We start from the raw sequence: 25,421 nt of genomic DNA, 5'->3' as shown, positions 1-25,421 counted from the left end.
TCTCTTCTTTTCACAGCTATTTGTAAGGCCTCCCCAGACAGCCATTTTGCTTTTTTAAATTTCTTTTCCACAGGGATGGTCTTGATCGCTGTCTCCTGTACAATGTCACAAACCTCATTCCATAGTTCATCAGGTACTCTATCTATCAGATCTAGTCCTTTAAATCTATTTCTCACTTCCACTGTATAATCATAAGGGTTTTGATTTAGGTCATGCCTGAATGGTCTAATGGTTTTTCCTACTTTCTTCAATTTTAGTCTGAATTTGGCAATAAGGAGTTCATGATGTGAGCCACAGTCAGCTCCTGATCTTGTTTTTGCGGACTGTATAGAACTTCTCCACCTTTGGCTGCAAAGAATATAATCAATCTGAATTTGCTGTTGACCATCTGGTGATGTCCATGTGTAGAGTCTTCCCTTGTGTTGTTGAAAGTGGGTGTTTGTTATGACCAGTGCATTTTCTTGGCAAAACTCTATTAGTCTTTGCCCTGCTTCATTCCGTATTCCAAGACCAAATTTGCCTGTTACTCCAGGTGTTTCTTGACTTCCTACTTTTGCATTCCAGTCCCCTATAATGAAAAGGACATCTTTTTTGGGTGTTAGTTCTAAAAGGTCTTGTAGGTCTTTATAGAACCGTTTACCTTCAGCTTCTTCAGCGTTACTGGTTGGGGCATAGCCTTGGATTACTGTGATATTGAATGGTTTGCCTAGGAAACGAACAGAGATCATCGTTTGAGATTGCATCCAAGTACTGCATTTCGGACTCTTTTTTGACCATGATGGCTACTCCATTTCTTCTGAGGGATTCCTGCCCACAGTAGTAGATATAATGGTCTTCTGAGTTAAATTCACCCATTCCAGTCCATTCTAGTTCGCTGATTCCTAGAATGTTGACATTCACTCTTGCCATCTGTTGTTTGACCACTTCCAATTTGCCTTGATTCATGGACCTGACATTCCAGGTTCCTATGCAATATTGCTGTTTACAGCATCGGACCTTGCTTCTATCACCAGTCACATCCACAGCTGGGTATTCTTTTTGCTTTGGCTCCATCCCTTCATTCTTTCTGGAGTTATTTCTCCACTGATCTCCAGTAGCATATTGGGCACCTACTGACCTGGGGAGTTCCTCTTTCAGTGTCCTATCATTTTGCCTTTTCATACTGTTCATGGGGTTCTCAAGGCAAGAATACTGAAGTGGTTTGCCATTCCCTTCTCCAGTGGACTACATTCTGTCAGATCTCTCCACCGTGACCCGCCCATCTTGGGTTGCCCCATGGGCATGGCTTAGTTTCATTGAATTAGACAATAGTAAAGAACTTGCCTGTAATGTGGGAGATCTGGGTTCGATTTTGGGGTTGGGAAAGTCCCTGGAGAAGGTAACAGTTACCCACTCCAGTATTCTTGCCTCGAGAACTCCATGGACAGAGGAGCCTGGTGGGCTATAGTCTATGGTCTTGCAAAGAGTTGAACATGACTGAACAACTTGCAATTTTTATAAATATTGTTAATATCACTTGGTTCACAACTTTAAGATACAGGTTTTTAAATAACATTCCCTATATAATGTAAATAACAATGTCATAAGAATAAAGGGAAGAATACATGTGCTGTCCAAAACAGTGAGAGTAAAACCTAAAAAAAATAATTTGTGCAACAAAATTTAATCATGTATGCTGTTCAATATAATATTTTAAAAATAATGTAAAAGATTTTAAAAATTCAATACAAAATAGCAAAATCACATAAGATATTAAAAGAAAGGAAATATAAAGTACATTTCTGAACAGTAACTCCATTGATAGACAATTAAGAAGACATGAGTTAAATATTGAGGACAGAGTACTCAGTTTCTCAAAAATGACTCTTTAACAGGATACACAAAAATAAATTTCTAAGAAAGCAATTAAAGGCTCTCTACTAGAAAAAAAAATTGAAGAGAAAGTGTAGGTTTGGGAATGATCTGGAGGTACAAAAAAGTATTCTCAATAGACTGTAAGATTCAGCATGACTCTAATGATTTTTATGGCCTTATTATTCTGATAATTTTTATAATTGCTGCAGGATTGTAAATGGAGGCATTAGGCTCCTACAAAGTGAGAGTCCTAACTGACTTTAGACAGAAAGTTAATTTCATGACCTAAAATGATTAATCTTGTATTTTTGTAAGCTCAGCACATGCCCCTAATATTAAGAGAGTTAATGATGTATGTTGATGTAAGCTTCTAAAGGACAAAAATATAATGTGTGAGTGAAATATTCAAACTGATACTCTCTCAATATTAAAAATTATTTTTACTCTCAAGACAAATTTATAGTCATCTCTCTTTTCCCATTTTTAATTTTTTTGATTAATATTAAATACTAAACAAAGCTCATATTCAATTACACCCTCTTTTCTAGATCATTATACTTTCCAGGAGATGGCACTATAGCATTTATATAGTCCAGATAACAAATCTATAAGCCAAAGGTTAATTTAGCAATGCATTACAAAATAATGAAAGTGTTAGTTGCTCAGTCATGTCTGATTCCTTCTCACTCCATAGATGGTAGCCTGCCAGCCTCCTCTGTCCATTGAGTTTTCCAGGCAAGAATCCTGGTGTGGTTTGCCATTATCTTCTCTATGGGATCTTCTGGATCCAGAGATTGAACCTGGGTCTCTTTCATTGAAGGCAGAGTCTTTAACATCTGAGCCATCAGGAAAGTCCATAAAATATTCAATGAATTGCAAATTCTGTTTTGCCCACTATTTTGCACATTGACTTTATTAGTTATTTCTCTAGGTCTTTATTAAAAGTATGAAGTGTTCTACTTAAGAATTATAATATATAATGTTAATGAATGACCTAGTTTATTTTGCAATGAAATATAGGAAATAATCTAACTTTACAAAGGAGTTTATAAAAATATTTATGGATCCAAGTGTCATAGGTTAAAATGTTTAATAACTAATAATAAATTTCAAAATTGCCAGTGAAAATCAAATTCAATGTGATTTAGATTTAGGATAATATTGAGAGTGGGAAGCCCAGCGGTGCAATAGTAAAGAATCCATTTGTCAAGCAGGAGGTGTAGCTTCAATCCCTGGGTCAGGAATATCCCCTGAAGAAGGAATTGGCAATCCACTCCAGTATTCTTGCCTGGAAAATCCCATGGACAGAGGACCTTGGTGGGCTACAGTCCTTGGGGTTTTAAGAGTTGGACAGAATTTAGCGACTAAACCATCACCACCAGCACCAGTGTTGAGAGTACCTGAAATTCCATCCACTCTTGTATAATTTTGGTTGTTTTAGTGCGTAGACAAGAGGCTCAGTGGTAAATAATCTCCCCAACAATGCAGGAAACTCAAGACATGTGGGTTCAATCCCTGGGTCAAGAAGGACCCCTGGAGTAGGAAATGGCACCCCACTCCAATACTCTTGCCTGGAAAATCCCATGGACTGAGAAGCTTGGAGGGCTTCATGGGGTTGCAAGGAGTCAGAAATGACCAAACATGCATGACTGCACCTAATAGCATATTTATCTATGAAGAAATTTTGAGCTTTCATATTAGTGAGATTTCAAATGAACCCTTTCAATGATTCAGTACTTAACAGAGTGCTTTACAAAAAGAAAGTACAACTTATTTTTGCCATTTTAGCGTCTTTTTCTTATTATATTCTACTGTGTTCATATGTGACAAAATATAGGTATTTGCTTATCTAAACATCATCAAGGAAATCAAACACATATTAGTAGAACTCAGAGAAATGTCCATTAACATAATTTCTAGAAGCTGGTATAATGATAAAATCTTTCACTTTGAGGATTTCAAAGTATTAGGCATATGTGTGAACTTATATTAAATTTTTGTGATGCTGATCATTGAAAAGAGAAGGTCTTGTGCTTTTAAAAAATTTAAAAAGTATCTATAGAAATCTTTAGAAGTCTTTATAATAGAAGTTATGTTAGACAGGAAGAATAACCACTGTAATTTACATCAAGAACCTTCTCAATGAAAAATACATCCTACACTCCAGAAAACAAGACTCTGTCATGGGTCAAATCTGACCAATAATTACAATTTGGGAAGGATTGTTCTTCCCAATATGCCCCCCTAGAGTCATCCTATATCATATAAAGGAGAGAAATAATATATATTTGGTAGGAAGGGTCAAGGCTTCAAAAATGCAAATCATGAATGCTGGTGCCATAGACAGGAGTTGAGACTGGGGGAAAATAATAAAAGCAATATCTTTGGACAAACTGTTGAAAGTTATAGCCTCAAAAGACAGGTCAAATAAAAGACTAATATTTAATCAAGTGATAAATGCTTTTTGCCACCGCCGCCCACCGCCCCCCCGCCCCAAAGTGCAATCACATCAGTAGGACTCCAGTATAGCAATAGAGGATTACAGCTAAAAATAGTGAAAGATACAGGCTTACTATAGAGAGTACAAAGGAAAAGACCAGTAGAACAGTGTCAAGAATGGAGATAAGAAGGACACTATTGAGAATTTGAAGCTGTAGAAACTATAGCTACAATAAACATTAAGCATAACAAGGCTCCTAGCTGAAATAACATAAATTCACACTTAAAAAATGGTAACTATGTGACATGATGGATGTATTAATAAACTTGATTGTGGCAGTCATTCTACATTGTATATATATGTTAAATCACCACATTGTGCAACTTTACACCATTTTAGAAAAATATTTATCTCAGTCCTTAAAAACTATACAGCAAATCCATCTTTCAACAAAAAGTCATAGCACAGAGAACTCTACTCAATACACTATAATGAACTATGTAGAAAATTAAGTAAGAGTGAATATATGTGTATGTATAATTGATTCACCTTGCTATACAGCAGAAACTAACACAACATTGTAAATAAACTCTACCCAAATAAATTTAATTTTTGAAAAAAAGAAAGAAATTTTCTCTAGGTACTAAAAGTTTAGTCTAGAATTTTACAGAGGATACATTCATTTTGTATCTCTACTGGAAGTTTGGATTTTTTTAACCTTTTGTTTTCTTTGATATATATTTCTTCAAAGCAGATAGGTTAATCTCTTCTGTTTTTTAATGCTTTCTCTTTTTTGAATTTAAAATTAAAAAAAAATTTTGCTAAATTAAAAAACATTTCTGAGGATACAAAATCAACATACAAATCAATTGCATTTCTTGTACATTTACAACAAATAAATAATTCCATTTACAATAGCATCAAAAAAGTAAAGTAATTCAAAATTAATTTAAACAACAAAGTGAACAACAGATATGCTGAAAACTATAGAATGTTAATAAAGAAATTTTAAAAAGACATGAAACTGAAGTGAAAGTGTCCACTGCTCAGTTGTGTCCAACTCTTCACCACCCTGTGTACTGTAGCCTGTCAGGCTCCTCTGTCCATGGAGTTCTCCAGGCAAGAATACTGGAGTGGGTTGCCATTCCCTTCTCCAGGAGATCTTTACTACCCAGGGATTGAACCCGGGCCTCCTGCATAGCAGGCATATTCTTTACCATCTGAGCCATCAGGGAAGCCCAAAAAGACACATGTCTCATTTTCATGCTTTGCAAGAATGTATATTGTTAAAATATCCATACTACTCAAAGAAATGTGCAGATTCAAAACAGCCTCTCAAAATTCCAATGGCATTTTTTTTAAGAAACAAAAAACTGTCCTAAAATTGAACTGAACCACAAGAGACTCTGGATAACAAAAGCAGTGTTGAACAAGAATGAAGCTTCTTGATTTCAAATATACTTTAAGACTATGCTAATCAAAATAGCACCATACTAGCCTAAACAAGAGATACATAGACCAATGGAACAGAATAGATAATGCATCAATAAATCTTTGCATATAGGGTCAACTACTCTGAAAAATATGCCAAGAATACACAAAGAGGAAAGGATATTCTCTTAATAAATGGTGTTGGGAAAAGTGGATATCCACATGCAAAAGAATGAAATTGAACACTTACACACTGCACAAAAACCAACTCAAAATGGATTAAAGAATTAAATGTAGGTCCTGAAAGCTGTAAAATTCCTGGAAGGAATCATAAGGGAAAAAAACTCTTTAACAATAGTCCTGGTGATACTCTGGGAGGATTTGACACCAAAAGCTGTGGTAACAAAAACCAAACTAAGCAAATGGAGTAGAATCAAACTCAAAAACAATCTCTCTTTTGGGTATATATCCAAAGAAATCATTTTTTTAAAGAGACATCTGCTCTCTTATTTTTATTGCCACATTATTGTAAAGAGGCAATATATGGAAACAACCTAAGTATTTGTCAGTGGATAAAGAAAAATATATATCATCTATTAAATAGAATATATATAATATATAATTTAGTAAACAATAAAAAATAAAATAATAAACATAATGATATATATTTATTTTTATATATATTTATATTTATATATATTTATATATTTATTTAATATAAATATATATATTAAATAATATATATATATAGATATATATTTAACCAATCAATATGTATAATATATAATATAAAATAATAAATATATATAATGAAATATTATTCAGCCTTAAAAAAGGAATTAGTGCCATCTTGTGACAACACAAACAAATCCAGAGGACATTATATTAAGTGAAATAAGCCAGACACACAAAGGCAAATACTACATGATCTCACTTCTATGTTGAAGAATAAAAAGTTGAACTCACAATAATAAAGAGTTTAATGGTGCTTACTAGCAACAATCATCATAGCAATCATCAATCATTCACATTACATCACTTCATGGCAAATAGATGGGAAAAAATGGGAACAGTGGTGGATTTTATTTTTGAGGACTCCAAAATCACTGTGGATGGTGACTGCTGCCGTGAAACTAATAGATGCTTCCTCCTTGGAAGAAAAGCTGACAAACCTTGACTGTATGTGAAAAAAGCAGAGATATCACCTTCTTGACAAAGGTCCATATAATCAAAGCTATGGTTTTTCCAGTGGTCATGTATGGATGTGAGAGTTGGACCATAAAGAAAGCTGAGCACTGAAGAATTGAAACTTTCAGACTGTGGTGCTGAAGACGACTCTTGAGAGTCTCTTGGACAGCAAGGAGATCAAACCAGTCAATCCTAAAGAAAATCAACCCAGAATATTCATTGGAAGGATTGATGCAGAAGCTGAAGCTTCAGTACTTTGGCCACCTGATATGAAGAGTCAACTCACTGGAAAAGACCCTGAGGCTGGGAAAGATTGAGGGCAGGAGGAGAAGGGGAGACAGAGGATGAGATGGTTGGATGGCATCATTGACACAATGGACATGAGATTTAGCAAACTCTGAGAGATAGTGAAGGACAGAGAAGCCTGGTGTGCTGCAGTCCTAGGGTCATGAAAAGTCAGATACGAGGTAGCACCTGAAAAACAACAACAATGGATGGGGGCTCTAAGAAGTGGGATGATATTGGTCAAAGTGTACAAGCTTTGAGTTCTAAGATTAAATAACTTCTGCAGAACTAAGGTACAACATGGTAGTTGTAGTTTAAAAACGTAATGTATTTTATAATTAAAATTTGCCAAGAGATTAGATCTCAAGTGTCCTCTTCACACAAATGCATGTTAACTATGTGAGATAATGGATATGTTAACTAATTTGATTTTGATGATCATTTCACAATATATATGTATATCAAAATATTTTTTGCACCTTGCATATATATATAATTTTTTTTGTTTGTTTTTCCACAATATTTAATTTACACACTAGTGTAACTCTGCAACTTCTGAAGACAGGTTAAGGGGTACAAGAAACTGTTTAGAGCAAGTAAGTCGTTTGGTCCAATATTATCTTAACATAATGGTTATTTGCTCCCTCCCTTTTATGTGACGACATACTATGACATACAACACATGCACAGTCATTCACTGATGAACCAAGGGGTAAGACGCCATGCAGACTAACATCTGTCTATCCAGAGGGTCAACCAACCACACACAACTAGTAAGGCTATGATACAGCTATGCAGCATAATGGTCAACACTGCTGATCCTAAAAGTGAGCACCATATATACATTTGAATATAAAAAACGATTGAAAACCAAACACATATGGGTTAGTTAAAAGGTGCCATTCCAAGGCTATACATAATCACAGGAAAAAGTATTTACATTACTTGGAAAACAGCTGCAACAAAGAGTTTATTGCCAATGCCCTTTATAAACTTCTCTCCGACGTTTAATACAGATGTTATGCTCACTATCTATGTGAACCACACATCTTATTTCTGGCCCTTTATAAGATCCCTGCTCAATAAATTTCAAGCAAATATGTTCTATGGCTTCACCCACACATCTGTTCTCATAGCTTTCAATTATAAATATCACAATGAACTAGAGCTGTAGCTTAAAACGTTATCTAGTCTAGGTCTAGAGAGTAAAATAGGTATTTTGAGTATCATCTTTACTTAGGTTCATAAGCATACTGTGAAGTTAATTTTATCTAAATAAAAGTGGAAAATATCAAATACAACTAACAAAAACTATTACAAATATATTAGATATTTATCTAAGTATATGAATAATTATTGACAATGTGAATGGTGTAGCTGCATCATTTTAGTTAGAGTTGATTAAATAACTAGAGATAATCATGTATTATCTACAAGAAACCCACTTTCTTTCCAAAGAAGTTAAAATTAATGAGACGGAGAAATGCCGCCTCACTAATTTTAACTTCTTTGAAAAAAATAAAGTGTATTTCTTGTAGATAATACATGGTTGTCTTAATCATGACATGATTGTCTAATACATGATTTAAAAAAGCAAGAGCAACTATCTTAATCTCAATGCATATTTCAAAACAAATAAGATTATTAGGACAAAAAGGAGCATTATAATATGGTAAAGGGGTCAGTTCTTAAAGAAGACATAGCCATCCTTAATGTGTATGCAGTGAACAATGGAGAATCAATGTTCATGAGGAAAAAAATGTTAGAATTGAAATGAAATATAGTCAATATGATAGGATACATCAACCTCCTTCTACCAGTAATTGATCCAACAGATCAAACTGGTAGGAAAATTGGTATGGCTGTACTTGACCTGAACTTAACTATCAACTTCATCTGTTGGCTAATATTTCACCCAACAGTGGCAGAATACACATCTCTTCAAACTCACATAAATATTCACCAAAGAATATATTTTGAGTCATAAAACGTAGCTTAACAGTTGAGAATAATAGAAATCATATAAAGTATCCTTTCTGGCAACAATTATATTAACAAGGAATCAATTTAAAAATGAAGAAATTTCAAAAGTATAAAAACTAGAAAGAAATAAGCTATATTTACAGATGGCTTAATTGTATGTGTATAAAATGCCATATAATCTGTAGAAAACTCTCTGGATTAGTAAGCAAGAACAGCTAAGTTGTAGGACAGTGGGTCAGTATGCAAAATACAATTATTTTCTTATATGCCATCAGTGAGCAATTGGAATTTGATTAAAAATATATATATAGTAGATCTGTGAAATAGCATTGTCAATACAGGAGCAATCAGGGTGCACATTTTTACACAATCTGATAGTACCTAGAGCATTCTTTACAGGCTTCCCTGATAGTTGGTAAAGATTCTGCCTGCAATGCAGGGGACCCTGGTTCAATTCCTGGGTCAGGAAGATCCCCTGGAAAAGGGAAAGGCTACCCACTCCAGTATTCTGGCCTGGAGAATTCCATGGACTCTGTAGTCCCTGGGGTCACAAACAATCAGACACAACTGAGCGACTTTCACTCTCACTCTCTCAGAGCATTCTTTGGAGTTCCAGAACTACATGAAAGGACACCAAATAATTCCTTCTGTTCATTTCAAAATCTTTGATAAATTTTTTTCTTACTCATGTTTTTCCTTGTCATCATAAATCATTTCCAATGATTATTTTTGATTAAAAAGGTATAGTATTATTAGGTTTGTCCTGATTATTCATGGATTGCAGGATTATTAATTATCCATGTAATTAACCTCCAATTAAAATAAATAAATTTATATTAAAATTTAAAAAAAATTTGTTTTGCAAAGATAGCCGCATAAACAAAAACAATCAACTTCGAAGGCTACAAAATGAACTTCTGTCTAGAAGTTTTCTTAAGGAATCTTGAATGGAATTTTTTTTTTCTTTAATAGAAAATTATTTAATTAGTATACATGTGTTCCCCATCCTGAACCCTCCTCCCTCCTCCCTCCCCACACCATCCCTCTGGGTCGTCCCAGTGCACCAGCCCCAAGCATCCAGCATCGTGCATTGAACCTGGACTGGCATCTCGTTTCATACATGACGTTTCACATGTTTCAATGCCATTCTCCCAAATCCTCCCACCCTCTCCCTCTCCCACAGAGTCCATAAGACTGTTCTATACATCAGTGTCTCTTTTGCTGTCTCGTATACAGGGTTATCATTACCATCTTTCTCCTCTCTTTTTAGCTGTTCTGTCAGTTTACTAGTGAACTCACTCAAGGAAACTTCACAAGATTTCAATTGTAGTATTTTTATATACGGGAGAATTGTGTTATTTATGAGTTTTCCAAAATATGCAGAAACTCCTGTTTTGCTTGCAAAGGGCTTTCCTCAGCAATTTTAAGGTTAAGATCTTGTAAACCAATCACCAGGCCAGCTTTCCTAAGGGACATTGTAAGCCTTGATTCCTTATAATTTTTTTGTGTCAATTTTGTATCCTGAAGCATCAAATCTGTTAATTACTTCTGTGAGTCTTTTGATGGAGTCTTTAGGGTTTTCTCTATATAACATTAGAGACAAATAGATACAGCATTTGTCTTTTATTGTTTTTTAATTTTTTGACTAATTGCTTAGACTAGGACTTTCAAGTACTGTGTTGGATAGGAACATTGATAGTGGGCCCACTTACCTTGATCTTGATCTCTGAGAGAAACTTTTCAACATTTCACCATTGAGTATGATGTTATCTGTGGACTTATTATATCAGACTATGTTCTTTCTATACCCACTGTGTTGACAGTTTTTATCATGAACAGTTGTTTAATTTTACCTAATGCATTTTATTCTTCTATTGAGATTATCATATGATATTTATCTTTCACTCTGTTAATGTGGTGTATCACACGTATTAATTTTGGTGTGTTGAATCACCCTACATCCCAGGGATAATTCCCACATGATAATGGTATATGATCATTTTTGTGTTAATAAATTCAGTTTGCTAATATTTAATTGAGAATTTCTGCATCTATATTCACCAGGGATATTGGCGTGTAGTTTTCTTGTAACGGCCTTATCTGTGTTGATGTCTCTGTTTTTTTGACTTTTCCATTACAAAAGCTTTTTCCAAATATTTAACAGAACAAAACATAATGAATAAATGTTATCTGTTATTTAGTTTTTTATACCTAGTAGCTCTCAAGGTTAGCTAACTCGATACATAATGAATTATTGGAAAATAGCTCATTTAAGCTTTAAACTCCAATACTTTGGCCACCTCATGCAAAGAGTTGACTCATTGGGAAAAACTCTGATGCTGGGAGGGATTGGGGGCAGGAGGAGAAGGGGACAACAGAGGATGAGATGGCTGGATGGCATCACCGACTCAATGGACAAGAGCTTGGGTGAACTCCGGGAGTTGGTGATGGACAGGGAGACCTGGCGTGCTGCAATTCATGGGGTCGCAAAGAGTCGGACATGACTGAGCGACTGAACTGAACTGAACTGAATGCTATAGTATTTATGGAATTACGTTTTATATCTTTTAGAGGTAGATTTACTTTTGTACTATGTGGATCAGTTTTGCCACACAGAAGTCTCTAATAATTGAAAATACATTATCATTTTAAGTAGAACTGAAAAGGAAAATCTAAAAATAACTTTCATCTTTGCTTTGAGTATTAATTAATATTAATACAGTATTAATATTCAATACTGTTCATATTCATTATACTCTTATTTGGGCTTTTATTTGAAAAGGGAAAAAAATCAAAAAGCAATATTTTAAGCAATATTAGATGGTAATAATCCTATACTATAGAGGACGTCTTTTGCCTTTTTATTGAAAACGAAGCTTACTATACAACTCAGTGTTCTCAACTTTATGAAATATTTTCTCTTAAATATAGACCCTAAATACTTTTTTTTCTAAATACTTTTTGAAAAGTAGTCTTTTTTTTCTTTCCAAAATAACATATATAGCATTGAATTTATTCAAGATTTATAGTACTCAGTATTCCTGTCAGTATATCTATAATTTAAATGGCTACCACACAAAAAAATGCATTTTCAGAAGGAGGGGTTAACTGATTTACTGGTAATTAATCTTATAAAGAGAAAGTAATTGGATAATTTTTCTTTCAGAAATATGCTGCCATTGTTTTGAAGAGCAGCATGTTACTGCTGCTTTTATAATTCATAACAAAATAAGTAGGAGAATTAATTATTATAGTTGGTATAACAATATCTATATAGTTGCTACCTAGTGTTCATTGCATGTACACTTGGTCATGTCTGACTCTGCAATCCTTTGGACTATAATCCTCCAGGTTCCTCTGACCATGGGATTTTCCAGGCAAGAATACTGGAGTGCATAGATTTTTCCTACCCCTGATCTACCTGACCCAGGGATTGAACTCGTGTCACTTGTGTCCTTCATTGGCAGGTGGATTCTTTACCAGTGACAGCACCTGGTGAATCTGCCTTGTTACCTAACATACCAAACAAATTAGTGTTTTTACCATGCAGAATTTCAACATTTTGGAGAGAGCAGTCCCGCTGTGAGCAAAATGTTTCAGAATCACTTTGTGCTTCTGATTTTAAACATTGAAACATTTGTACTATTAAAAATATTAAAATTTGTTTGTTTTTAAAACCAATTAACATTCCCCACTAGATTTACTGTTAGACTATGCATCATTCTAATTTATTTTGTATACCTAGCTTATATTTTCATGGAAAAATTGACATGACTCAATGTAGTTACTAGGTTATGGAAAGTTTAAAGTGCTGCATTCCAATCATAGATCTTGGAATTGTAAGTTTTTTAGGTCAGTGTCTTGTTCTAAAGTCTGCCTTTAGGCCAGGAGAGATCAAGTGACATTTTCATACCAGAATGGGTCAGAAAAATAAGAGATTCCCTTTGTAGCAGAGCACTATTTCCAGAACATCATGATGTCTCTCAGCATAAAAGGTGAATATAATTTTAGCCTGTATCATTAAATGGATATTTTATACTATATGACTTGATATGGAATAGGGAGATCAAAAGATAACACTAATACCCTATTACCATGCATCATTATTCTTATCATTTCTTTTTCATGGAAGTATTGATTGATACATATGCTCCCGAAATACATGAATTGTAGTGACTATAAAATTTACTTCTTGCTTAAGGTTTTAATCTCTGGGTCAGGAAGATCCCCTGACAAAGGAAAGGGCAACCCACTCCAGTATTCTTGCCTGGAAAATTCCACAGACAGAAGAGCTTGGTGGGTTACAGTTCATGGGGTCACAAAGAGTCCATTATGACAGAGTGACTGAGATAATTCAGGGAAGAATATATAATGAAAAGAAAGAAAGATACATTTCTATAGATGGTGACTATATTTGCCAGCTATATATATATACTTTTGGTATTTATATCTACATTTTCTCCCTTTAGACTTATTATCTCCTGCATTTCTCATATGTGTATTTGTTCTGGGATGCCTGCTTTACAAGAGAGTATGCTTCTGACCATGAGGTTTAATGGAAATGAATACTCCCCCATTCGAGTATGAGAATGATGTAGGTGATAATTTTTAAATATTGTTAGTTTATGGGAATGTGAAAGTTGATTCCTGAGGTATAAGAAATGGATAAAAGAATAAAGAGTTGAGTGTATTCATAGTTTAAAGCCTCATTTTACTTTGGTTAACATTGAAATTATTATTTTTTGCTTTAATAATAAAAGTAATATTATGATTAATGTCTTTGTACATGTTTTTCAAGTTTGCATAAGCTCCGAGAGTTGGTGGTGGACAGGGAAGCATGGTGTGCTGCAGTCCATGGGGTCACAAAGAGTCGGACATGATTGAGCGACTGAACTGATCTGAACTGAGGTTGTTCTTAAACATCAGAATCACCCTGGAGGCTTGTAAAATCAGATTGGTGCATCCTATTCCCTGAGTTTCTATCCAGTGGTTGCCATGTGAGATTGATGTTGCTGGTCTTGGAATCATATCTTGAGAGCCAATTCATTAGGTGCATGCCTACTTTGAAGCAGTTAGCAATGTGTCAAAGATGTATTTTTGATGTTTGCATAAGGAAAGTTATTGTTAGTAGACTTTCTGTCATTTAAGAGACTTGCATGAATAATAAGTTAGTTCCTTAAAATAATGACAGAAATTATGTGAATATAATTTTGTAAAAGAAAAAAAGAAAAGAAAAGCTGTGAAATAGTCTACAGCAGTTCAGGATAATCATTCCATTAAAATAATTTCTCAATAAAAGTGCTTAGTCCCAGAAACAAAAGCAGTGTCATCCAAAGGCAATTCAGAATAATGTATGTCTTCTGAACTGCTTATAAAGCTTTTCTGAAAGAAACTTTCCTCCTTTAGAAAGTCCTCAAGGATACATTTTGTTTACTTTGTATCTACTCCTTCTGTCTCTTAATATACATATTTATATTCTTTAAACTTTTCTGTCAGTTTTACAAAAAAATGTTAAATTGTATCTCATTATATAGTTTTTGAACATTTAACTTTTTAGAAGATTATATATTATAGATTAATTGGCAAATAGCCTCATGTCTTTTCTTTTATTCACATATATTTGAAATAGATATATCTCTAAATAGATATTGAAGACAAAATTAATTTTCCTTTTGGGAGTATTTTCATAGTCATAAATTAATAACATCTAGGGTTCAATTTTAATTACATGGAAATTATTTGCAATAAAATCTATAAAGTGATGCCAGAAGCATTGCTACATAAGGGAGACTTTCTCATTTAAAAACCTGCTATAATCTTTCATTTCCTATGGGATCAAACTCTTCATCCTAGTCATCCTAAACCCCATTCTCTGAAGCTATCCTACTGCACTTTATACTATTCTGTAACACACTAGATATGATGATTTTCGAGTTAAATTACATCACCCTTTATCTCTGCAGAACATCAAGTGTAATCTCTTTTTTCTCTTACATAAAATGTTTTCTTTTTCACTTAAAAATAATCTACAGTTACTGAAGGATTATTTCCAGTCCTGAATGTTATAAGAACATGATCAAACATGCTTTGATAATTGCAAATCTATTTCTTTCTCATATTCATAAATCTGAATAGAAATTATATGCATTAAAATATATTTAGAATCTGTTTATATTGAATTTTATGGGTCTTTAATTTTTGTAAAATTCTTGATAACCTGCCAGCAACAAGACTATTAATTTCTCAGACTCAGGTATTATATGCCATGTTTGTGTCTTCTGTAGTTCTTAGTCAAAACAGTCTTCAAAAATGCATGTTAAGTTAATTTAGGAGTTAACCTGTTCGTGTAAAATGACAGATGAACTAGAATCATTTGGCTGGGAAAAGTTAAAATACAGTTCTTTAAAATGTAAGTACTCCTCACTGGGTTGAAAGGGAATAAAATAAAATAGACTTAAGCAGTGATATGGAACAAATAATAGGACAAAGAAGGACTGAATCTTTTGAAGTCAGAGTTTTTAAAGAGTTTTTAGAAGCTCTTTGTAAAAGGGGGTATTTTACCTCCTAAATTATTTCCATGTGGTTTTCTTTTAGGGGAGGGGCGTTTATTAGTGCTCTTTGTGTGTGTGTGTGTGTGTGTGTGTGTGTGTATGTTTGCTCAGTTTTGCCCAATTTGCAGCTGTATGGAATGTAGCCCACCAGGCTCCACTGTCCTTGGGCTTTTCCAGGCAAGGATATGTGAATGGGTTACCATTTCCTCTTCTAGGATATATTCCTGACCCAGGGATGAAACTCATATCTCCTGTGTCTCCTGCATTGCAGGAGGATTCTTCAATGCTGAGTCACCAGGGAAGCCCCATTAATGGTGTTTCATTTCATCACAGTCGCTTAGTCATGTCTGACTCTTTGCGACCCCATGAACTGTGGCATGCTAGGCTTCCCTGTCCATCACCAACTCACAGAGCTTGCTCAAACTCATGTCCATCAAGTCGGTGATGGCATCCAATTATGTAATCCTCTGTCATCCACCTCTCCTCCTCCCATCAATCTTCCCCAGCATCAGGGTCTTTTCCAATGAGTTAGTTCTTTGCATCAGGTAGCCAAACTATTGGAGTTTCATCTTAAGCATCAGTCCTTCCAATGAATATTCAGGACTGATTTCCTTTAGGATTGACTGGTTGGATCTCCTTGCAGTCCAAGGGAATCTCAAGAGTCTTCTCCAACAAAAAAGCATCAAATCTTCAGCACTCAGCATTCTTTATAGTCAGACTTTCACATCAGTATATGACTACTGGAAAAACCATAGCTTTTAAGGGATGGACCTTTTTTGGAAAAGTAATGTCTCTGGTTTTAATATGCTATCTAGGTTGGTCATAGCTTTTCTTCTAAGAAGCATGTGTCTTTTGATTTTATGGCTGCAGTCACCATCTGCAGTGATTTTGGAGCCCAAGAAAATAAAGTCTGTCAATGTTTCTATTTTTACCCCATCATTTGCCATGAATGATTTTCATTTTTTGAATGTTGAGTTTTAAGCCAGTTTCTTCACTCTCCTCTTTCACTTTCATCAAGAGGCTCTTTAGTTCCTCTTCCCTTTTTTAAGATTGGTGTCATCTGCATATCTGAGGTTATTGATATTTCTCCTGGCTATCTTGATTCCAGCTGATGCTGCATCCAGCCTGACATTTCACAAGATGTACACTACATAGAAATTAAATTAACAGGGTGACAGTATACAGCCTTGATATACTCCTTACCCAATTTGGAATCAGTCTGTTGTTCCACGTCCAGTTCTAACTGTTACTTCTTGACCTGCATACAGATTTCTCAGGATACAGGTAAGGTGGTCTAGTATTCCCATCTCTTGAAGAATTTCCCACAGTTTGTTTTTATCTACACAGTCAAAGGCTTTGGCATAGTCAATAAAGCAGAAGTAGATGTTTTTCTGGTACTCTCTTGCTTTTTCAATGATGAGGTTGCTCTGCCTTTTCTAAATCTGCCTTTAATATCTGGAATTTCTCAGTTCATGTACTGTTGAAGCCTAGCTTGGAGAATTCTGAGCATTACTTTGCTAGTGTGTGAGATGAGTTCAATTGTGTGGCAGTTTGAACATTCTTTGGCATTGCCTTTCTTTGGGATTGGAATGAAAACTGACCTTTTCTGGTCCTTGTGGCCACTGCTGAGTTGTTCAAATTTGGTAGTCTCTAAGTCTGTACTATTTGCTGTTTGTGCTTCCCAGATTGGACAGTACTAAAGAATCCACCTGCCAATGCAGGGGGGTGCAAGAGACATGGGTTCTATCCTTGGCTCAGAAGATCCTCTGGAGTAGGAAATGGCAAACTACAGTATTCTTGCCTGGATAATTCCATGGAGAGATGAGCCTCATAGGCCACAATCCAGGGTGTCTTAAAGTGTTGGACATGATTGAAGACACAGCTGTTTATATGCTTTAAACCATTTGCAGGATTGCTATTATCTTTGTAGAATATTAAAGAGAGATAAAATTAAAATGATCAGGATAACTTTCTGACTTTCTGGGTGTTAAGCTTTACTTCTAAATTACCATAGAGTGCGTTTAGAGCATCAGCTACATAATTTGCATAACAAAGAAGTTTGGCAGCACAGTGACTATAACATAGATCTTTTCTTTATCCTGTAATACGTAATTACCTTAAAAGTATTAATTAAAAAGTAATTATTGCTAGTGATAGATGAATGTTCAGCAGTAAAGACTATTTTCTATTTGACTGCAGTAAAGGAAACACCAGGATTGGAATCATTTGGCTGAGTTTTCAGAGTTTTAATGACTTTTTCTGTCCTTACTTGAAGCTGTTTTGGTGCTTTCTAAATTGATTGTTATGACAAATGATATTTGTTCAAAATTGCTCAATATTTTCTGCCAAAATTGCTGATGCTTCATTTTGGGCAAAGAAATAACAGTGACTCCAAACATACACACACACACACACACACACACAATGTAATCCCATATACATGAATGTATTTGGAGGACTTATTGGCTAATTTATTATTTGTTGTTACTTGAACCTGAAAAGATTGTCATGAAAAAAATCTAATGTTTATCTAGCTTTATAATTGGGGACACATTTGTATGTCACTCTAGTGTTGTGGATACAGCTTGGATGTTTGTTGGCATCGCTTAGGTGGTATAATGAAATGCATTGCGTTTGACAAAATAAAAGTACTCTGAGATAATTGCTTTCAGATCTGATATTTCCTGGTACTCTTGATTGTGTGTAATCCAATTTAATGGAGTGTTACTAGTATAAAATCCATTTGCTTTCAATGATTTAAATACTTATAAACTATTCATTAGCAGTTAGAATAAATATATATCATTCATTTGATAAAGTAGACTACTAATGATAAGTGGCAAGGTACCTGGGATGAGATCAGAAAGAAAGTATTGACCAATGTTTAACAGCAGAGCCCAAAATAAATGCACATTTTTAAGAGAAGTCAGAGAAAGAACTGTTTGATTCTCTGAATATGGAGGTGGTTATTAGAAGATAATGGCTGAAATTGTATATGTAAAGAAAGTGAAAGATTAGACCATTTCTTGGAGACCCTTAACCTTATGAAATCTGTGTGCATTTTTCAGTTCAGTTTAGTTCATTTCATTTCAGTCACTCAGTCGAGTCTGACACTCTGTGACCCCATGAACCGCAGCATGCCAGGACTCCCTGTCCATTACCAACTCCCGGAGTCCACCAAAACCCATGTCTATCGAGTTGGTGATGCCATCCAACCATCTCATCCTCTGTCATCCCCTTCTCCTCCTGCCCTCAATCCCTCCCAGCATCAGGGTCTTTTCAAATGAGTCAGCTCTTCACATCAAGTGGCCAAAGTATTGGAATTTCAGCCTCAACATCAGTCCTTCCAATGAACACCCAGGACTGATCTCCTTTAGGATGGACTGGTTGGATCTCGTTGCAGTCCAAGGGACTCTCAAGAGCCTTCTCCAACTCCACGGTTCAAAGGCCTCAATTCTTCAGTGCTCAGCTTTCTTTATAGTCCAACTCTCACATCTATACATGACCACTGGAAAAACCATAGCCTTGACTGGACAGACCTTTGTTACAAAGTAATGTCTCTGCTTTTTAATATGCTGTCTAGGTTGGTCATAACTTTCCTTCCAAGGAGTAAGCATCATTTAATTTCATGACTGCAATCACCATCTGCAGTCAGTGATGGTATAAGCACTCGAGGATGTCTGGCTCTAGTTGAGTGACTATACCATATGCAGTGATTTTGGAGCCCCCAAAAATAAAGTCAGCCACTGTGTCCACTGTTTCCGCATCTATTTGCCATGAAGTGATGGGACCAGATGCCATGATCTTCGTTTTCTGAATGTTGAGCTTTAAGCCAACTCTTTCACTCTCCACTTTCACTTTCATCAAGAGGCTTTTTAGTTCCTCTTCACTTTCTGCCATAAGGGTGGTGTCATCTGCATATCTGAGGTTATTGATACTTCTCCCAAGCAATCTTGGGAGAAGCAATCAAGCAATCTTGATTCTAGCTTGTGCTTCCTCCAGCCCAGCATTTCTCATGATGTACACTGCATATAAGTTAAATAAGCAGGGTGACAATATATAGCCTTGATGTACTCCTTTTCCTATTTGCAACCAGTCTGTTTTTCCATGTCCAGTTCTAACTGTTGCTTCCTGACCTGCATATAGGTTTCTCAAGAGGCAGGTCAGGTGGTCTGGTATTCCTATCTCTTTCAGAATTTTCCACAGCTTATTGTGAGCCACACAGTCAAAACTTTGGCATAGTCAAGAAATCAGAAATAGATGCTTTTCTGGAACTCTCTTGCTTTTTCGATGATCCAGCAATATTGGCAATTTGGTTTTGGTTCCTCTGTGTTTTCTAAAACCAGCTTGAACATCTGGAAGTTCACGGTTCACATATTGCTGAAGCCTGGCTTGGAAAATCTTGAGCATGAGTTTCCTAGCATGTGAGATGAGTGCAATTGTGCAGTAGTTTGAGCATTCTTTGGCATTGCCTTTCTTTGGGATTGGAATGAAAACTGACCTTTTCCAGTCCTGTGGCCACTGCTGAGTTTTCCAAATTTGCTGGCATATTGAGTGCAGCACTTTCACAGCATCATCTTCTAGTATTTGAAATAGCTCAACTGGAATTCCATCACCTCCACTAGCTTTGTTCGTACTGATGCTTTCTAAGGCCCACTTGACTTCACATTCCAGGATGTCTGGCTCTAGATGAGTGATCACACCATCGTGATTATCTTGGTCTTGAAGATCTTTTTTGTACAGTTCTGTGTATTCTTGCCACCTCTTCTTAATATCTTCTGCTTCTGTTAGGTCTATACCATTTCTGTCTTCTACACATGGACATCACCAGATGGTCAATACCAAAATCAGATTGATTATATTCTTTGCAGCCAAAGATGGAGAGGCTCTATACAGTCAACAAAAACAAGACCAGGAGCTGACTGTGGCTCAGATCATGAACTCCTTATCGCCAAATTCAGACTGAAATTGAAGAAAGTGGGGAAAACCAGTAGACCATTCAGGTATGACCTAAAGCAAATCCCTTATGATTATACAGTGGAAGTGAGAAATAGATTTAAGGGACTAGATCTGATAGATCGAGTACCTGATGCACCTTGAACTGAGGTTCGTGACATGGTGTAGGAGACAGGGATCAAGACCATCCCCATGGAAAAGAAGTGCAAAAAGGCAAAATGGCTGTCTGGGGAGGCCTTATAAATAGCTGTGAAAAGAAAAGAAGTGAAAAGCAAAGGAGAAAAGGAAAGATATAAGCATCTGAATGCAGAATTCCAAAGAATAGCAAGAAGAGATAAGAAAGCCTTCCTCAGCAATCAATGCAAAGAAATAGAGGAAAACAACAGAATGGGAAAGACTAGAGAGCTCTTCAAGAAAATTAGAGATCCAAGGGAACATTTCATGCAAAGATGGACTCGATAAAGGACAGAAATGGTATGGACCTAACAGAAGCAGAAGATATTAAGAAAAGATAAATGAAGTTAAGTATGAATATTTTATTAAAACATATATAATGCAGTTTTGTTAAGTGTATATTTAAATCTATGTAAACAGTATTGTTATAGCTCTCAATTATTTTCTCATTTTTTTGAGGCAAGTCAGAAATTTCAAAATGTATCAGTGATGTTATATGTACCTTTAGTTTGTTGCATCTGACTGTTGCATTGTATTCCACTGTAAGTCACATCATACTTTACTGATGAAATATTCTGGGAATGAACGCCTAAATTGTCTCCCTTTCTGCTAGCAGTATGCTTATGCATTTATCTAATTACTGCAAAACTGTTCTCTAGAATAATGGTTTAATTTTATACTGTGGTATAATAATATAATTTTGCTATATTATTCACTTGATTTTGCTTTTCTTTCTCCCATGACAGTCAATATAAGTCTCCTGAGAATGAAATCATTATTTTACTTTGTTTCATTTATCTTTGTTTCCATAGCACTAACCCCATAGCATCAGAGATATAGAAGATAGCAGATACTTGTAGAAAGACTAACTAAATGTAATTTCTGGTTAAAATTTAGTGCATTTGTTATTGTTCTTCAAAATTTGCATAGATCATTTCCTCTAAAATTATGAACTTAATCCTAGAACTATAATTAAAGTTTCAAGATTAATTAATCTGAGAATAAATATATTTTCATCTAAAGAACCATGGTGACACTAAATTCAGGGAAAGGTGTAGAGCAACAGGAACTCTCATTCATTGCTTGCGGGAATGCAGCTGTTTTGGAAGATAATTTGTCAGTCTTACCATTACAACAATCTTACCATTACAAAACAGTCATTATGCTCCTTGGTATTTCATTAAAAGAGTTGGAAACTTAGATCCATATGAAAATTTGCACATAGATTTTAGCATCTGTCTTCATATTTGACAAAAATTGGAAGCAACTAAGATGTCACTCAATAGGTGAATTGATTAATACATTTTGGTACATCAGACAATGGAGTACTATTCAAAACTGAACAACAACAAAAAAATGAGCTGTCAAGCCATGACAAAATAGGACATGGAGGGAAGTAGGAATGAACATTACTGAGTAAATGAAGCCAATCTCAAAAAGCCACATACTGTATGATTTCAAGTATACGACATTCTTGTTCGGTTGTTAAGTCACGTCTGACTCTTTTGCTACTCTATGGTCTGGATCCTGCTAGACTTCTTTGTCTATGGGATTTCCCAGACAAGAATACTGGAGTGGGTTGCCATTCCCTTCTCCAGAGGATCTTCCTGACCCAGAGATCAAGCCCATGTCTCTTGCATTGATAGGTGGACTTTTTGCCATTGAGCCACCAGGGAAGTCCATATGACATTCTAGAAAAGGCAAAATTATGAAGACAGTGGAAAGATGAGTGGTTCGCCAGGGGTTGGAGGGGTAGGGAAGAATAGGTGGGGCACAGTAATTTCGGGAGCTGTGAAAAATACCCTGTATGATACTATAATGGTGGATACATGTCATTATACAATTGTGCAAATCCACAGAATGTACAACACTGAGGGTGAACTCTAAGGTAAACTATGGACTTTGGGTGCTTATGACATGTTCATGAAGGTTCATCAATTGTAAAAAATGTACCACTCAGATGGAGGATATTGATAATGAGGGAAGTTATGTATGTTTGGGGCCAGGCAGGCTATGTAAAATATCTGTACCTTCCTCCGAATTTTGCTATTTTAAACTCTCTAAATAGTAAAGTCATGAAATAAGTAGGCTTCAGTAAAAGAAACCAGATTTCTCTTTCTGACTTTCTTCACTCTGTATAACTGGCACTAGATTATGGAATCTAGAAAAATGGTACTGATGAACCTATTTGCAGGTCAGCAGTAGAAACACAGAAATAGAGAACAGACTTGTGGACACAGTGGGGGAAATACAGGATGGGTTGAATTGAAAGAGTAGCACCGAAATAAACACATTACTATGCATAAAACAGATAGCCAGGTTGCTATGTTGTGTTGGTTTATTCATGTTGCTGTATGGCAGAAACCAACAGAACATTGTAAAGCAATTATCCTCCAATTAAAATAAATTAAAAAAAAAGAAGCCAGATTTCCAAAAAATAAAATTTAGAAGAACCTAAGCATGAGAAACTTTTCTAAACCTATTTACAATGAAGTTCCTTAACATGTTCTCCAAAGTAGTTTAAGAGAGTGTTGAACACACATAATTAACTTTTTGGTAGAGTAGTTGGGGACTGAAGAAACTTAAGCCATTGAAGATAGCTACAGCTGATGAAAAATTAATGAGATATAAGTTGAAATTTCTATTGACATTTAAGTTAGCAGACAAAATAATTTTATTTACAAAAAAGTTTACACTAATCACAAACATTTATGGAATAAAGCGGGATAAGTTGTCATATAGTACTGAACCAGCTTATTCTCTGTATCCAAGAGCATCTCTGGGTTATCTTGGGGAGCCATCAACACTGCAGGCTGCTGGCCTCAGTTTGTTAATTTGAATGAGCACAGATGTCTGGAGTTGAACATTATTTTCTTTTTTAAAAAATAAATATATTTATTTTAATTGGAGGCTAATTACTTTACAATATTGTTTTGGTTTTGCCATACATTGACATGAATACACCACGGGTGCACTTGTGTTCCCCATCCTGAACCCCCCTCCCACCTCCCTCCTTATCCCATCCCTCTGGGTTGTCCCAGTGTATCAGACCCTAGCATCCTGTATCATTCATCAAACTTGGACTGGCGATACATTTCACATATGATAATGTACATGTTTCAATGCCATTCTCCCCCATGCTCGTCCTCTCCCACAGAGTACAAAAAACTGTTCTACACATTGTGTCTCTTTTGCTGTCTCACATACAGGGTTATCATTTAGTTCAGTTAAGTTCAGTTCAGTCGTTCAGTCATGTACGACTATTTGCGACCCCATGAATCGCAGTACCCCAGGCCTCTCTGTCCATCACCAACTCCCAGAGTTCACTCAAACTCATGTCCATCAAGTCGGTGATACCATCCAGCCATCTAATCCTCTGTCATCCCCTTTTCCTCCTGCCCCCAATCCCTCCCAGCATCAGAGTCTTTTCCAATGAGTCAACTCTTCACATGAGGTGGCCAAAGTACTGGAGTTTCAGCTTTAGCATCATTCCTTCCAAAGAACACCCAAGACTGATCTCCTTCAGAGCGAACTGGCTGGATCTCCTTGCAGTCCAAGGGACTCTCAACGGTCTTCTCCAATACCGCAGTTCAAAAGCATCAATTCTGTGGCCGTCAGCTTTCTTCAGAGTCCTACTCTCACATCCATACATGACCACTGGAAAAACCATAGCCTTGACAAGACGAACCTTTGTTGGCAAAGTAATGTCTCTGCTTTTGAATATGCTATCTAGGTTGGTCATAACTTTTCTTGCAAGGAGTAAGCATCTTTTAATTTCATGGCTGCAGTCACCATCTGCAGTGATTTTGGAGCCCAAAAAAATAAAGTCTGCCACTGTTTCCCCATCTATTTGCCATGAAGTGATGGGACCAGATGCCATGATCTTAGTTTTCTGAATGTTGAGTTTAAGCCAACTTTTTCACCCTCCTCTTTTACTTTCATCAAGAGGCTTTTTAGTTCTTCTTCACTTTCTGCCATAAGGGTGGTGTCATCTGCATATCTGAGGTTATTGATATTTCTCCCAGCAATCTTGATTCCAGTTTGTGCTTCTTCCAGCCCAGGATTTCTCATGATGTAATCTGCATATAAGTTAAATAAGCAGGGTGACAATATACAGCCTTGACGTACTCCTTTTCCTATTTAGAACCAGTCTGTTGTTCCATGTCCAGTCCTAACTGTTGCTTCCTGACCTGCATACAGGTTTCTCAAGAGGCAGGTCAGGTGGTCTGGTATTCCCATCTCTTTCAGAATTTTCCATAGTTTATTGTGATCTACACAGTCAAAGGCTTTGGCATAGTCAATAATGCAGAAATAGATGTTTTTCTGGAACTCTCTTGCTTTTTTGATGATCCAGCGATGTTGGCAATTTGATCTCTGGTTCCTCTCCCTTTTCCAAAACCAGGTTGAACATCTGGAAGTTCATGGTTCACATATTGCTGAAGCCTGGCTTGCAGAATTTTGAGCATTACTTTACTAGCCTGTGAGATGAGTGCAATTGTGCAGTAGTTTGAGCATTCTTTGGCATTGCTTTTCTTTGGGATTGGAATGAAAACTGACCT

At 35.8% G+C, this 25,421-nt stretch overlaps 1 long non-coding RNA gene across 6 annotated transcripts in view; it reads left to right on the top strand.

Moving 5' to 3' along the window:
• LOC147373935 (uncharacterized) overlaps positions 1–25,421 on the top strand; it is a 197,376-nt gene that overhangs the window by 116,215 nt on the left and 55,740 nt on the right. Inside the window, exon 6 of one of the 6 annotated variants that reach the window (XR_015162246.1) lies at positions 13,980–15,064. The exons of the other annotated variants lie outside the window; for them this stretch is intronic. This is a non-coding gene — a long non-coding RNA (uncharacterized LOC147373935). Of the gene's footprint in view, positions 1–13,979; positions 15,065–25,421 lie in introns of those variants that run through there. 6 annotated transcript variants of the gene reach the window in all.

This window comes from Bos grunniens, chromosome 4 (assembly GCF_055505025.1).
Source record: "Bos grunniens cultivar Pamir isolate PY7600 chromosome 4, Bosgru_T2T1.0, whole genome shotgun sequence".
In the NCBI taxonomy this organism is placed as follows: Eukaryota; Metazoa; Chordata; class Mammalia; order Artiodactyla; family Bovidae; genus Bos; species Bos grunniens.
Note: the sequence above shows the minus strand (reverse complement) of the source record. Positions and strands in the feature narration are given on the sequence as shown.